The sequence below is a fragment of the Ammospiza caudacuta genome, chromosome 3 (genome assembly GCF_027887145.1).
Source record: "Ammospiza caudacuta isolate bAmmCau1 chromosome 3, bAmmCau1.pri, whole genome shotgun sequence".
Taxonomy (NCBI): domain Eukaryota; kingdom Metazoa; phylum Chordata; class Aves; order Passeriformes; family Passerellidae; genus Ammospiza; species Ammospiza caudacuta.
Window position 1 is genome coordinate 54,551,407 of NC_080595.1, and position 16,766 is coordinate 54,568,172.

A 16,766-nucleotide genomic window follows, 5' to 3' on the forward strand; every position below is an offset into this window, starting at 1 on the left:
ATGTGGGAAGAAATTAAGAATTTCTTTTTTGCACCTTTTTTCTCTGATTATGTTCCTTTATTGCATATGCATTCTTTCTAAAATTAAGAAGGGTTTTTAAATGGATTCCCTGTCAGCAGCAGTAGAAATGGACCAAATTTTTAACTTTTTCCTTAGATTTATGGGTATCTGGGACTCAAGGAAACATAGTATGAATACATGGTCTTTTCATATTTGATCTATAAATAAATAGCATTTGATTCTCTAGTCCTCATTTCCCTATCCACCAGTATCCATCTTCATTTCCCAGTGGAAGCCAATGCCATTCACTTTGGCATGTTCTTTTTTGGGGTGGTATTTCTACATGGGAACCAGGATATGTGAGTCTATGTGGGGAGGGGAATGATGGTGACCAAAACTGGGAAATGCTCCTGGAGTCCACAGAGCAGACATAGGTTATGTCAATATCACACTATGGGGCACAGTTTAAGGCATTTCCCAGAAAATAGTCTGGAATTATTCTATTCAGGTCAGCTCCAGTTCTGGGGGAGCATGAGAGGGGATTGTTTGGTATTTTTAGGGCAAGCCCTTCACATGTTCCCTAACATTAATTTCATTTTTGGAATCTCTTCCTTGAGAAAGCAAATGAACAAATATACATGTCTGTGTGAAAGGTGATCTATGGGGCACACCTTAATTCAGAAGTGTGTTTAAAAGGAAAGGTAGTTCCTTCTTCACCAAGCATTCACCAAGCATAAGCAAGGCATGACTGTGTTGTGAGCACTATTTTCATTATTTTTAAGCCAATAATGCTAATTGGAGGAAGGACCAGGAATTTAGGGTGTTTCAAGTTGGAGCTAAAGAACTTGTGCAGATTCTGTGAACATAAATTTCTCCAGTGTATTGTGTTTGGCTCTGGTTAGGGTTATAAATCTTTCATTTTCACAAGCACTAAATTCACTGACAAATTTTTTAAAGTACCTTTCATTTTTTTTTCTGAATGTTGTGTCACAGAGGAAAGTTGAAGACGTGAGAAATGCTTGGGCTAAATGCCTCCTTTGGAGTAGCTGATTTGGGTGAAATATCTAAGGAATGTTAATCCTTTTAGTTTTAGTCATGTTTACAACCGGCCATTTTAAAGTGATGCGATGTGAAAATTCAGCTATCACTAAGCATGTTATATCTGCAGAGGATGGAGAATGATTTGTCAAATCATTACCCAGTATCCTCTTAAGCTCTCATCATTGTGTGATGTTGCCAGGCTTGCAGTAATTCACAAATGCAGTAGGTTCCTTCAGAGAGCCCTGCAAAGCCACCACTCACAGGTAGTGTAATCTGACACGATCCTTGTAGGCTTTTGTTTACCCTCCACATGCACTAATAAATCCTCAGCAAGCTCTTGTTTACAGTTTGAGGAAAGGTGGTTTTTGAAGATAGCAGGGTCACACAATCCGTGGTGCTGCTGCCCCTTTTAACTTCAGGCTGGAGCAATCCATGTCAAGCCTCCCTGAAGGATACTGCACTACAAAATGCGGCAGTAAAAAGACAATACTTGGACATTTAAGAAGTCAAGGATTTAAAGAAGCAACCAAAATCAATTGGACCTTGATCTAATGGGCCTGAAAACAGACACAGAGAAGCTTCAGGCACTTTGACTTGAAAAGTGCATTGTGCAGTGTAGCTGGTGTCTTTTATGTTTGGCAGGTGGAAAGCTCTTTAATGTGTCTAGAAAGCAATGTTCATATGTATTCTCAGCCTCATGGCCTCCCCTTGTACTGCTGCCTGGAAGGACATACATACTCCTTGAAAAAGAGTGATGAATGACCTCTTTCCTCATTTCTGGGCCTGCACTGATATGGAAACCCTGATGGCTCGAGTGAATTACTTTACTTCAAGTAATTGCTCTGATTTCACCAGGTATTAGGCCACTTGTGGGGTGGATGCCAGGCACCCTCCAAATGTGTTCGATCACTCCCCTCCACAAGAGGACATGGGAGAGAAAATATAATAAGGGGTTCATGAGTTGAACTAAGGTCCAAGAGAGATCACATACTGAATACCATCACAGGAAAAAAAGACACAGCTTTAGATATTATTTGAATTTGTTACTGACAAAATCAGAGCAGGATAATGAGAAGTAAAATGAATCTTAAAAACACCTTCCTCTCGACTCCTCTCTGCTTCCCAGCTCTGCCTCCTCCTCCTTGGCAGCCCAGGGTGACAGGGAATGGGGTCACAGTCAGTACATCCCACATTGCTCCTGCCTCTGCCCAGGGACAAGAGTCCTTCCGGCAAGACAGGCTTTGCTAAGGCTGTGTTCAATCTGAAATGCTTTCTTTGTACTTTGCTGAAGTTCAAATGCAGGTATGAGCCAAATGTGTGAGGCTGCCAGGTTCAGAAGCTGTGGTCTCCTGAAGAAGCCACATTTTTGGGCATATTAAAATATTCATGACACTGTGATTCTTTCTGTCTGTTTTTTTGCATTATTTCTCACCATGTCTTAGATTGTCCATCTTGATTTCCTGTTTAGGTTAAACTGCTAGACAGAAGCTCAAAATATGTGGACACATATTTTTCTCAGAGACTTTTGTTTTGTTCTGTTTTGTTTTTTTAATTAAAAATGAAATCCAGTCAGTAGTATTCTTTACAGTCTTTTGCAATGCAGACACCCTGACTCTCTTGAAGTTTGTGGAGAAAAACAGATATTCCCAGAAGGCAATTCACTTGGCTTGTGTGGATGCTTACTCTGGGAGGTGATTGGTGCTTTAAAAGTTCCTTTTTTTCAATGGATTGTAAAAGATCCTCTATGATTAAATAATACTGGTTCTTCATACTTTTAAGTCATAGATATCTAAAGTCTTATCAACCTTAACCTAAAGTGCCCTACATGCAAGGAAAATAGCACATGATTGGAGTAAAGGATTGGAATTAATGTGTTTTTTTTTTTTGGTTCCAGCATTATTTTTCTGAATTTGACTAAGTTTTGCCGTGTCTGTCTTAAGGACATTATAATAACAATTAAGTAGGTGCATTGTGTGTTAGGTCCTCTGCACCTACAAAAGGTGTAGCTCCTAGTAATAGAAATTTTCTTTTGCAAAATTGTAGACAAAACTTAAACATATCTATTAAAATTCCATATAGAAAAAAATAGAACACAAGGAAAAACCACATACGTGCAGGTGTAGCCTAGACTAACCTGCAAAAGTAGCAGTTTGAAAATTGAAAAGTCAGTAGTGGAATCAAAAATTTCTTCAATGGTGATAAGTTTGTAATGATTTTTGCATTCAGTTCAGCTTAAAGGGGAGCTGGATTCTAGTCTGAGGTCCCTCCTCTAGGTGGTCTCTGAAATAATCAGTGATTTTTTTTTCCCCCAGAAGTTCAGTCCACTGTTTCTTGTGCATTCCAACTCTCCAGTAACTCCCTGCAAAATCCAGAGTTCACTCTGAGGTGAAGTAACTTTATAAATTGCAACCTGGCACTTTGTATTTCCAGACAGATTTTACTGGCATAGCACTACAAAATCATAGAAATCTGCTCTTGCTTACCTGTAAAGCATCAGCCAGAAAGGGTGGCTGATATTTTTTCAGCATAAATACTCACTTAGTTTTTAATCTATCAATAAGAATTAGAAAGCAGGATACCCACATGATTATTGGGAACCCTTCTTCAAAGCTGTTCTTCAAGAGGCTAAATGCATGCAGCCTGCCTTTCAACCACTCCGCAATTGCATTGATTATGTCTCAAGGACGAGACACTTGGCACTTAATTTGTGAAAAGCTTTTTGTCTGAGTTATGTTATGTTTATTATAACAGTATTATAACATTCTTTAGTCCTGCAGATTTACAGTGTAATTTGATGGAGGAACTTCTGGCAGCAACCCACACACATTGTTCCTCCTCTTTCCGAGTGTTTCTCACGTTGCAGAGAAAAAAGGAAGGTTGTAAAAGTTGCTGCGTGGAGCAGCCCTGCTTTTAGCAGGGAAAGGATATTCCTTCTTTGCACATTCCATAATTACCTAAGTATGCACAAAACATGAGTGTGCGCTGGGCTCAGTGGCGTGTTAGAGGGCTGTTGATATGTAGTATTAATTGTTGTGTGAGACTGGACTGTACTAATTGAACTGATTACATAATTAACTGCAACAAAAGTGAATTGTTTGCATTACCTGTATTTGGAATTTGTAAATTTGCTGTGGGTATTTTGGATGGATAATTTTCAAGCTATGTGCTGTTTGTAGACTGTCAATTTTAACTACTCACTTTTCAGGGCTTGAATTAATAATGAGGTTCAGTTTCTGTTCTTTAATTGGATGACTGAAGCCTTTTAACAAATGAATTTTTTTTTTCTGGAGGATGCACTTCAGGTATGCAGTTTTTAAGATTCAGAAACTTTTAAAATGAAATTGTCATTTCAATATTCGTGCATAATGCATATTATAAGCACAAATCTAGCACATTGAATTCAAGCTGTGTGCTAGATAAAGCACTTTGGGGATTTTTCCCATCATTCAGCTTTAATTAATATACCTACATCTTGATAATGATTGTGTATGTCAAAGATCTATTAGAGATAAAGATCATTCACTGTGCAAGAAAGATGTTTGTGAAGCTCTTCTTTTCATGTTAGAGAGTATCTGGAAAATGGATACTAAACCCTTAAACACTGACATCCAATAACCATCTCAATATGGCTCTGGAAAATGTGTCAGATGGAACAAGTAATTAGTAAGTGGCATGACAAAGAGAAATCACTCCTAGTTAAGTAGAATATTGTAAATAATGGATTTTATTCAAACAAGCAAGGTTCTGAATTACTATAAAGTAAATATCAATTATTCATTTAGTTTAATATTTTATTGCATCCCTCATAAACATTTACATTAGAACAGCAGTGAGCGTACCCTAGAGATTCAGGCTGAGCAAACAAGCTCCCTTCCTGCTTCCCAGGCTCACAGCCTGACTGTCCATCACCCTGCAAACCCTGGATGAAACAAGTTGAAAATGGTACCACTTGCTAAAACTCCAAGTAGTGCCAAGCTGCTCCATCATGCAGGGAGCCAAAGGAGTATCTGGAACTCTAGCACCTTGCTTAGCATGAGATGCCTGGTATAATAATCTCATTTAGATGGTGTGTTTTTCTAGAAGTGAAGCGGCATGAACAAAAGTCTTATAAGCGCCTCTATATGATATTTTTGAAGAATCAGACTGAGAGATTACTGACTTACAAGAGTCTTTTTGTAAGAGAAAAGAGTGACTGGAATGAAGGACACTGATATATTCTTGTTTAGGGCAAAAGGGTCTAGAGTTAGATGAAACCCTTGCACAGGGGCTCTGTGTCTGGGTGAAATGTCCCTGGAAAGCTGCCAGAGGGAAAGCTCCAGGAACTTTTATACTTACTTTCCTACCACTGTCTGAGCCCTGCTTGGAGAGGAATGACTCTGAGGATATGCAGGTTGTTCAGTTTTTGTGGCTTCATTTCACCAGCATTTTCATTGCTATACCTGTATTTCAGGTAGCAGCTTAATATAACCTCACTTAGTGCTGGAAAGCACCTAGCCATTACTGAATTGGCTTCCACAAAGCCTGCTTTATTTTGTTTCTTTATTTTGCTTCTTAATTAAGGCTAGTTAGAGTATGTCTGAGCAATAATTCAGTCAGCTGGCTGTGTAGATGTGCCACTAACCAGGGTATTAAGTCGTGGCTATTGTCTTACCACGCTTTGCAACACCTACAAATATGCTGTAAGAAATTGACTTAGGCAATATATTCACTTCTCATGGGTCATTACACAGGCATGGCATAACAAGCTTCCATCAGTATCAAGTAGGACCAGCAGTTAGGTAATGCTGAATACCATGCTCAACTTTATTTAAACTATCCCTTGATTAATTTGGAACACTTTTGTGGGGATGCAATTCCTCAGCACAGTAAATTTTAGTTTTAAATTTTAATATCACCTTATTTAGCAGCCTTTTCTCCCAAGTTTTCAGGCTTCTAATCTCTGCTTTAATGTATGTGACATACTGCAAAATAAAAATATATGAGATTGAAGGAGCAGCTGGTTTGAGTGAAATTCTGGACAAAACATCCTGAAAATAAGAGAAAGCATCCTTCTGGCAATCTTGCAGAATGACATTATCATAAAGTACTTATTCCAGAAGAAGTAGCTAAGTAATCTGGATACGACACTTGATGCTTCGCTGTTTGACTTCTGTGACTGAGGGCCAGAGTTTCACAGGATGTGTGACCCTAAAGTTGAAGGTATTTTGGAGGTTCTGCCAGGGTTTGCAAATAAATATTTTAAGCACCTAACTTTCATGGAAAACCTCAATCTGAAGATTCTTGGAAAAAACAAGGGTGTCTTCATAAGATCTTCGTGGCCTTTGGATTGCTCTCCCAGCAGCATAGTCAGAGAGAGATTTAATTTTCTATCAGAATTATGGGTTTATATGGTAGCACAGTAATCTTTAAAAAGCCCTTTACTCTGAGTGCAAGCTGCACTGTTTGGTGGAGCTCTAGATTGACACCAACCAGAGAGCCAAGAGATCTGGGCTCTGAACCTAACCTCACTCCCTGCTTCTCTGGGTAAACATGAAGGAGCCAACTCGACCAACACATGGTAAGAAGCCAAATTATTTTGACTGTCTTCTGTTCCAGTCTTTTGGATTTATCCGATTAACTTATTCCATCTAGTTCTAAAGCTTTTATGAGTGAATTTTTCAGATCTTAAGCTCCATGGCACGTGTAATGATCATGACTACATGTTTAACTATCATTACTTGGCAATGATTTAACATGACACAGAAAGTTCTCCACCATAATCATAAGAAAAGTGAATCTATTCTGAGGAATCAGCTTTCACTCAATTCACTAAAGATTGGGTGTCAACTGGACAAATAAAATTAAATTCACTGTAAAAGCTCTTGTCTGAGATGTATTTTTCCCCCTGAGATTAATTTTGTTATTATTCCATTTGAATGAGACAAAATGCCCTTTGGGTAGCACTTTATAATTCAGTTGTTTTAAAACACTCTTGTGGAACATTTCAGTGCCAGTATTTTATTGAAACAACGATATTTGGACAGCTGAAAATGGTGAAGATTTCATGGAAATAAAAATGGCTTGAAAATTCTGAATTTTTGAAAACTGGAGCAAGTGAGTGCTGACAGCTGTCTGTGGGTGCCTGAGGATGCAGAGATACACTTCCTGGGCTATTTTCTGTATTAAATCCTAAGAAGTGGTGAATAAAGAATAATGGGCTGTTTCTCTTTTCAAGACAATATTCATGAGAATGCCATACAAAAATTTGCATCAGCCATCAGGTCTAAAGAAGTCTTTGATACTGGAATTCTAACCTGCAATTATTTTACTATCTCTTGTAAGCTTCCTCCAAAGCTAAAACCTATACAAGAAGCAAGTGTCCCTCCTGCCTGGAGGTGCACTGGCAGGCGTGGTTTTATCCCTGCAGCACAATGAAGTGTGTTTTACACCCTTGAAGAAATATTGCCTGTCCATAGCACTATGTTATGCTTGAAGAGGGTGAATGAAAGAGCCAGACAATTTGACTGTGATAGGGAGAAAGAAAAAGGAAGGAAAGGCACCTCACTTCAAAATGGGAGGTGGCAGGAAGATGGATGAACTGAGGAAGATGCATTTGGGAAGGGAAATGAGTTCTTTCAAGATGAGTGACCATGCTCTCCCTTTCATCTTGCTCACTGATTTCCTTAGGCTCACACTTCCCAAGCTCAGGTGACAGATGAAGCAGCCCATCCATGCACTTCCAGCCGGAGGAGCAAGGAAGAGGATTCAGAAGGGCAGAAGGCTGGGGAGATGCACCCTTGTGTCCCTGACAGTGGCCAGCAAGGGGTGAAGTCTCCCTTTCAGCACAGGTGGGTACATCAGCCCTTGATCAGCAGCAGCTGTGCCGTGGGTGCCACTGAAGGTGTGAGTGTGCTGGCCAAAGGTGTCTGCAGCCTCCATCCACTGCACCTTTGTGTGGGGAGGGCTCTGCCAAGGCTGCGTCCAGCTGGGAGGGCAGAAGAGACAGCATGGATGTGGCAATCAGGACATCACTTCTGCAAGGTGCTCAGACATTTATCTGAACTCAAGCATTTAACAATGTGCAAAGAGTGGACCCATTACTGACGTGCCCCTGAGAGTTGGGTCTGCCTTTCCAATCCTGTTTCTTCTTGGGTGAAAGTGGGAGAGCAACCTTCCTTTTCTTTTTCATGTTCACTTAAGTAAATACTTCAGATAGGGACCATTCCTATTTTGTTTGTGGGGTTATTCAGTAAGTTTAGTCGTTTGTTAAGCAAGCTGAAATTCTTCCATGGTGAAAGACCTTCTGCCAAGTATTAATATTTTGAAAATATAAGCTGTATTTTGTATAATACAAGACTTTTGTGCATAATTGTATTAATTTTGGCACTGCAAGTTCAAGGACAAGCTTGCCAACTCGGTATTCCTGGAATAATAAAAATAAAATATGTGATTTCTTAAGATTCTGTTTTCAATATATATTTTGAGGACTTCATCTTAAACTAACAAGATGATGTAACCTGTTTTTGTCTCTTCCTCAGCAGATGTGTCTCAGGGCAAAGGTTGGTGTTCAAAGAAAGATTTTATTTTTTTAAAAACAAAGTTGATTGTAACATGAACTGCCTAATCTTAAGAAGCCTTAACAGGATGTTTGGTGAATGTAAAAAATGTTAATTTACAACCAATGCCTGTGATATCCCAAACAATCTCAGCCAAGAGCATATTCTTACTAGCTTTACAACTCCTATATTTGCTTAAATTAATTTTAAGATCAACCAAAGTTTTAAATTCCTGAATCTGACTAATGCTATTCTTTCTAAAGATTGTGTGCTACTGGCATTATGCTTTTAATGTTAAAGCTCTTTTACATGGAATGTAAGCACATGAGAATGAGAAAAGGCCCTTCTGAGTAAAAGAAATGAAGGATTACTGGTCTTTCACTCACAAAAAAAAAAATCCCATTTAATTTGTGAAGGAGGGATGGGTGTGTTATCCTTAATGCTGATCCCAGAAAACAACTAGGAGCTGCAATGCTGCAATGAACAATGGCATTGGGTACAATGGTGGATGTGTCACCAGTTTGGTGTGTTCTACCCTCAACACAGCTAGTCTGGCTCAAAGGTTTCATCAGCACTGTCAGGCATCTTGGTCCATTTCTGATGTTTGTCACACTCTTCTACTAGCCACAGTTGTTTTCCCTCTTTCTCTGTAGTTTTACAGAGATATTATTAAACTTTTATTTTTCAGAGATAAAAAGGATAACTGAAAGAAACTCAATTATCATTTCAGGGTCTTGGAGATTCTTCAATTTTTTTTTCTAAACCAGAGGGATGCATATATATATATATATATATATATATATATATATATATATATATATATGTAAATATAATATATATGTATGTAGTACAGTCCAAGATGCCATGGTAGTCAGGTTTTGTGAGGAGTTTTTAGAATGACCATTCAGCACATGCAGATAACTCCTTGATATCCCATTACAGCATTGTGTGATCTCTGGTAGGCCCCTCCAAGTGCCCCAGATACCATGTTTGCACACACCCCCCACCTCCACTGCAGCAGGTGCACCACAAATACTTTAGCCAACAGCTCCTCTTCCCCCATTCTGCCACTTCTACCTGTCAGCCTGGTAATTTGCTAAATCCTGTGTGAGCAGCTCAGAAGATTTAGCACATCTTTTCCCCTTGATGATAGCAGAGTGCTACAAGTGATCATATGTCCATAACATCAGGATAAAATATTCTATCACTTTTCCAACATCTTAACAGCTCTGCTTTCCCTGAGATTAGGGGGTTAAAGTGGCAACAATAATGAAACTGACATTTATGATAATGCCACATGCTGTCACTTAGAATCAGACATACTACAGGATTAGTAGTAAATGTTGTAAAAATGCCAGTGCCTTCCTATGTAGTGGGCTTGATTCCTTATTTTCTTCTGCCAGTGTTAATTTGTTGACTTTCTTCATATGTCCAGCATTCAGGGATTTGTCATAGTCTGAAGCAAGTCTTAGGCAACTGTAGCTCATGTCACTTCTCACTAATTCTTGTCTGATGTGTTATTTTGGTTACAAGTTCTGGTATCTCTTCAGGGTGATTTTTTGGGTCTGTTTTACTTTGTTGTCTGAAAATTGATTAAATCAGTTCTGGGCACCAGCAGGCTTTCTGCCATCCACGTGTCTACCAGAAAATAAAGCTTGCAGATGTTCAGTCTCTTCAGCTGGAACTTCATATAGAAAGGCATTTGTAAGTTCTCATGTTGAAATCTAAGCCTGAAAAAAATTCTCAGTGATGTGAAGGGAGTTATTTGAAGGTTATCAGAATTTTCTTTTCTTTGTATTCTCTGTATGGGTTCTGAAAGGCACTGTATTATGCTCTGACACTGTAGAAACCTTCTATCACTCTGAAGCACTTAGACTGAATCTGGAGGAATTAGATTTAGCAATGACCAGCTCAATCTCTATTCTCTCTCTGATTTTGCTAAGTAAAGGCCACTTTTTCCAGAATCCCTTAGGGCTTTCCAGATGAAGTAGGATACAGTAAGGAAAACAGCACTATTTTTTGCTTTCAATAGGGCCAGCAAAATCATAAGTCACATCGGGTAGCTCTTTAAATTACATGCAGAGTGTGAAAATTGGTCTGGAAAGTAACAGCTTTTTTTATTCAACAAACCTTGTCCTTTAGTGTGATGTGAGGGAGAAAGAGGAAATTAATCTATTTCTTCATGTGCATTGTGCATTGTCAACAGTCTAATACATTCCAATCAACTTCACCAATAATAAGGCACTGGAATTTGGCTTATATGTGGGTATCAGAAAGAATAATTTGAAGCCAACAGGGCTGCACAGGTATAAATGAGGAATTACCTTGGTCTGCAGCTCCCTTTGTTGAGGATGTTCAGTGAAATGAAGGAAAGTTCAGCTCCATTCTCAGAATCCAGCATGGTCTTTGCAAATTGATGCAAAAGGCATAATTAGAGTGAATGCATTTGATAGGGAATTGGAAAGATGATAAAAAATATTGCAATTTTTGGAGAGCAGCACTACAGTTTAATAATTGTGAGCAAGCTGTAAAGGACTGGGAATTTTGGTTCTAGTAAGGAAAGTAATTGATCGCAGATGGAGAGATCTGGGCAAAATACATATGTTGGCAGTAGCAGTTTTTAGATTCAGGGGTGCAGTGTTTGGGACTGTGCAGTGTGGTTATTCAAGTTTATAAGCTCACTTTTATTAGAATGTAAATTTGAACGCCAAAGGCATAAGCCACACTGCTTTTAACGAAACCAAACAAAACTTCATTTGCCAAGAAGATTTGAAAGAGGGCTTTAAAAACATTCCCCACTATAGAGTGTGCTTTTCTTACTTTCTTGAAATATTTTTTCTCAAAAAAGAAACTTTCCTTCTGTTTTATTTTTCAGGCTTCTGTCTGTGCCCTGGAGTGGCATAGTTCAAGCCCTTTGGTTTCAACTGGTGCTATTTCTTGCAACTCCTTATATGTAAATACATTGTGGTAGTCAAAATGCTTCTTTCCCTCTTATACTTCTCTGTTCCTTTATTTCTCCCTAATGTTCAGAATGGTATCTAGGGAAAGAGACAAAGTGATTTGAGGCAGAATGTCTATTTGAATTGGAAACTCCTTAACAGATATTTTGTTCAGTCTAGAAGTCATCAATTAGACTTCACTCCAGATTATTAAATCCTCACTAAAAATGCAGGTTTACTTCTTAAAAAATTTTGGAAAGAATACAATCTTGCTCTCTTTTACTGCTAGTGACTATGACAAAAGCAAGAGAAATTAAGACAGGAATGAGAAAATGTCATCTTTGCAAAGAGGAATGGAAGTCAACTGGGTGTAATTACTCTTGGTGCCTTGCTGGCAATATTTAATAAATAGTTTCATCAGTTATTCTCACATAAACTGGCTATCATTTCTTCCTGTATGTTTCAGCTGAAAACATTTTACATATTTCTCTGTACTAATGAAAAAGATTGCACAAGGAGAAAGGCAGATTTTGGCAATGCCTAGTGTTGAGTGAATAGAAAGTTAAAAATAAAAATATTGCGTTCAACATCTGGATTGGCCTCAGCAGAGTTGAAAAGAGTCCAAAATGTTTCCAGTCTTGTGTGCTGAGTACAAATGACATAGAAGTCATACTGGAAGGGAATATTTTAAGGGGAAAGCATTTTTTTGGCATTCATATATGTTTATTTCTTCAGCAGAGTGTTACTTTGAAGTTGTGAGAGATAAGAAATTTTTAGAATTTGCCCTCATCTTATTCTGAATGATTAATATGTCTAAACACCATTATAGAAGGCAAATAAAATGCGAAAGAATATTAAAGAGCTCTTAAAATAAATTATTCAAAAGGTGTACCATGAATTATCCATTGATAGAAACATAAATAAATAGCTTTATATCAGTTGTGCAAGTCATGTGAAACAGCTTGACCAGCTGCACAACATGAGATTTGCCATCAGGTACCTAATCTGACATGAAGTATATTGCCTTCCCGAAATCCAGGTTTGTGCTTGCCTTATTGTGCTGCCCTCTTTCTCAGATGTCTTGTCAGCATTTGTTATGCCACCACAGTGCAAAATAGGATGTCAGATAAGCAATGTAAGTTTCTCAAGGTGTGTGTTTTGGAACAAAAGCCTTTTTTCAATCTGCACCCTTTTTCATCAGTAAGCAGTAATTTGCAAGATTAAAATGCTCTCATCTGGAATATGAGCTCCATAAAGCTCAGCAGGACCCCTGAAAGAGCAGATTGTTAGGAAGGAGCTGGGCATGGGCAACTGCTCCTACCTGAGTGTTGGAGTCTGGTTCTGATTGACTGGCAACACAAAAAAATCAATAGTGTTCCTTAATTGAGGTTTTCTTGGGGTCAGGAAGTATGGAGACCTGATAACTCACTAAACTGTGTGTCTGGCCATCACCACCAATGCCAACAAACTAAGCACAGCCCACAGCCAGCAGTAAATCCCAATTTGTTCCCCTTCCCTAGGTGACCATAAATTAAAATTGTGTGAAACCAGTATGCCTGAGGATGAAGTACGTGAAGCATGTCAGCAGGAGTGTTTTCCCACATTTTCCCAACAGAAGCATTTTCCAGCTTCGGTGCTACTTGGGATTTCTGTGTGGAACAAACTTTGAATTCATATAAAACGTCACAAGTCCTAGGTTTCAGGACTGTTGCAGTGAAATCTGTGTTTTCTCTAACTTGGCGATACTTGACATTCTCAGGGAATATGATAATCTCTTTTCTAGGATTAGGAGAAAGAGAAAAATGAGGTTGACTGAGGTCAAACAAGAAGATCAGACAACATATGAAGCCCCAAATTCAGGTATTTGGTGATTTGTGGAGAGTCTGATAATAACAATAATCAACACACACCCAGACTCACAAAATAAAGTTGGATTTGGCACAGAAACCTAGCAAAGATCAGAATTTGACTGCCCTCCTCCTGGTATAATGCTGCAATTGCTGAAATCTCAGATGTTACTTGTGTTTCCTATGACCAGGAGAGATTGTGCTCTGACCTTGTGTGGAGGGTGCCTCTGAAGGAATGTAGGTGTTGGTTTCAAACACAACCCACGCAGGCCATTTCTGGGTGGTGCACACAGATGGAGCCAAGTGTGCTCTCTCAATGACCTCTATAGAAGTTGGAGGTTTCTAGAGCTGTGACATCACTTTTTGGTGAGAAGGGACATCCGTGGGGGATTTTCTCCTTGTTGATTTCTGATGTGTCCCCTGCTGCTGCAGCTTAGCCAGTGACAGTCCTGCAAAGCCTCACTATTGATTTCCCTCTCTCCGATGGTTCTCACAAACAGTCATTAGATTCATAGTCTGCAGAGGGTTAAATAGAGGGTTAAACTTAAATATCATATCAATTTCACTGGTTGATTGTTATGTTTTGAGGAGCCTTTTCCATTTTATTTTTCTGGCCAAAATAAGTCCAATATTATAATTTTATTTTTTTTATTTGAGTCCAGATACTTAAAAGAACAGGCAAAAGCTGAGACAATGTGATTGTCAGGAGGGATATGGTAACAAAAATAAACAGTATTTACTTTTTCAGATTTTTGTTCCTTAAAAGCTTTTTTGTGTGTGTGTGTAAATTGTAAAAAAGGGGAATGAATATGTATTTCCATATTTACAGTAGCACAGTTAACTATCCAAAAATTTTTATGTGCATATGTATGTGTGTGTATAAATATATTTATATACCCATATTTACTACATACCAACTTGTGAACTTTTAATAGTATTGGTTCAGGCTATGTTGAAGTGTGTGAGGGTATGTGTATGTGTGCCCATACTGGGACATATTGAGGAACTGGGAATGTGTTAGTTGTTTTACTTGCCTGAAGCATGACTGACAGCACTGTTGTTTTTCTCACTGGTAGCAAGGTCAGCGGGCTGCATGACCAAATTAAATATACTTTGTGGGAACTGCAGCAGTTCACTTTGCAGTGAGCTGTGTGCAGAGCAGGCTTTGCCCAGAATATCCAGGGCCAGAATATTACCCTTTGTCATCAAGTGCCACTAGCTGTGTCTTCCTCTTCTCTGGCCCTGAAAATGAGAAATAGTAAATACACAGTTTGTCTGTTCTGCCTTTCACTTTCCTTCTGTGTATTAAGCAATAAATTGGTTCACTGTGACACAAAGCTGCATAGCCTGGCTCCCACTGGGATTGCCTATCAGAACATGCTATCACACCAGAACCTTGCTATAACTTTTGTTGAGAACACCTTTAGCAATGGCAAAGCTACTGCACTATCTGCAGGTATGCCTGGAGCAGTATCTGGGGCTACCTGGTGTCTTCTTCTGTCCATTCACAAGCCTTCAGGGAGCTTGACCAATTAATGCACTGAAATATCCACAGATTTTTATATGGTGCACTCAATGGTTTTCAGTAGAGGTCAGGTTTTAAATACAGGCATCAAGGACTGGGAAAGAACCTTTTGGAGCTCCATTTGAAACTTGCAAACTTTGTCTTGGGAAAAGAGCTAATTCAATAAGGGCCCAATGCAAACTCTCCCAAATTCAGTTGAAAGGATCCCACACAATTCAGTGTGCTTTGGATCTCTGCCTAGCTGCAGTGTTTCTTAAATAGCTCCAAACTTACTACAGGGACTATTTACAATTTATAAATACTGTGATTAAGTTAGTTATCTAAGGCAGCTGGCAAAATTTTAAGGGGTGACCATACATATGGTTCTATTTATAAATAAGAAGCGATTTATTGAATTATATTACTTTTTTTTTCTTTTAAGAATATCTACTTTATAAAACTCTTGAAAGGAAAAATGTCAAGACATTTGTCTTTTTTAACTAAATGAACAACAGAGAAGTTACTTACATCAGATTTTTAGAATTCTAAAGCACTCTAAAAGCAATTATTTGGAATTGCCAAAGAAGGTGGACCTGAGTAGCAAGCAATAACACCTAATTCCATCTGTTGCACATACATGTTGGACATTCATTTTCTAGAATGCCTTTTTGTAGAGAAGGTCTGATTGTAATTACTTAAAAAATAAGTTTTAACTTGAAGCTTTAAATGAATGTTTAAATAACCAATAAAATGAAAACATGACGAGTATTTTGTTTTCTAATATGGAAACAGATCGTCTACAAACACTTCTTCAGTAACAGGCATAGGGCTGGCTACTACCAGTGACTATACAGTATAGCAGCAAATTTTGGGCAAACATGGGGAGAAAGCTTGCTGAAATCTCCTCCTGCATGGATTTCTTTCCCAGTTTGGTGGCAGCTGTCCCTCTTGCAGTTCTTTTCTATGTTCAAGGCTTGGATGCACACTTTTGTCAAGAGCTCAGTCATTTCCTTTCCAGAAGCAACTTCTCTGAATTTCCTCATTATGGGAGCACTGAGCCAACAACATTAGTAATTGCCATCAATCATTTCAGACATAGACCATCATCAGAAAGAATTGTCCATCAGTGTTGCTTGCATGAATTGATTTTCTTCTTCCTTTGAGATTCTGCTTTTCAGGAGAGTTGTGAAGTTTAGCATGTACTTGTGAAATGCCTTACAATTAATAGGTTAAAAGGGTTCTTTGAAATTGCATAGACATAAAGTGTTTTTTCTACTAAACATTCTGTCATTATGCTCCAGAAATCTCTAGACTGCTGTATGTGTATTAACCAACAGAAGTGAATATAACAGGCAGATGTCTTGGGACAACCAGTTTTGCTTTTACACAGATAAATATTTTTAAACAATTTATTTAAAACTTGGAAGCCTTAACCAATCAAATTTATAAAGATTCCTGAAATAATTGCAAATATTTTATTTCTACATATTTTGGGATGATGGGTATAATATTCACGTCTTAGTTTAGGTTATGGGAGACTGCATTTTGAAACCAGTCAATAACAGGTAGTAATGAGCAATCTCTGCAGAGCACAGGGCTTGCTGAGGAAGCTATCATGCATTTGCCATGGTGCTCAGAGCCCTAGCATAACCAAATGAAAAGGAAGTGTAGGCAGGCCCATAAAACTAAATAGGGACTCAGTGCATTGCCACTTAAAAGCCTGGTGGCCACTGACTTCAATAAAAATCTTAATTTTAATTTTTTTTTTCCAGATTAGGTTTGTGAATGAATGAACGTGAAACTCCATGCAGGTTGTGTACTCATCCCTTAGCTGCACAAGCAAATTGTCACTTGGACATGCATTGGTTTGGTTAGATCAGCAATATGGTTGAGCTTACCA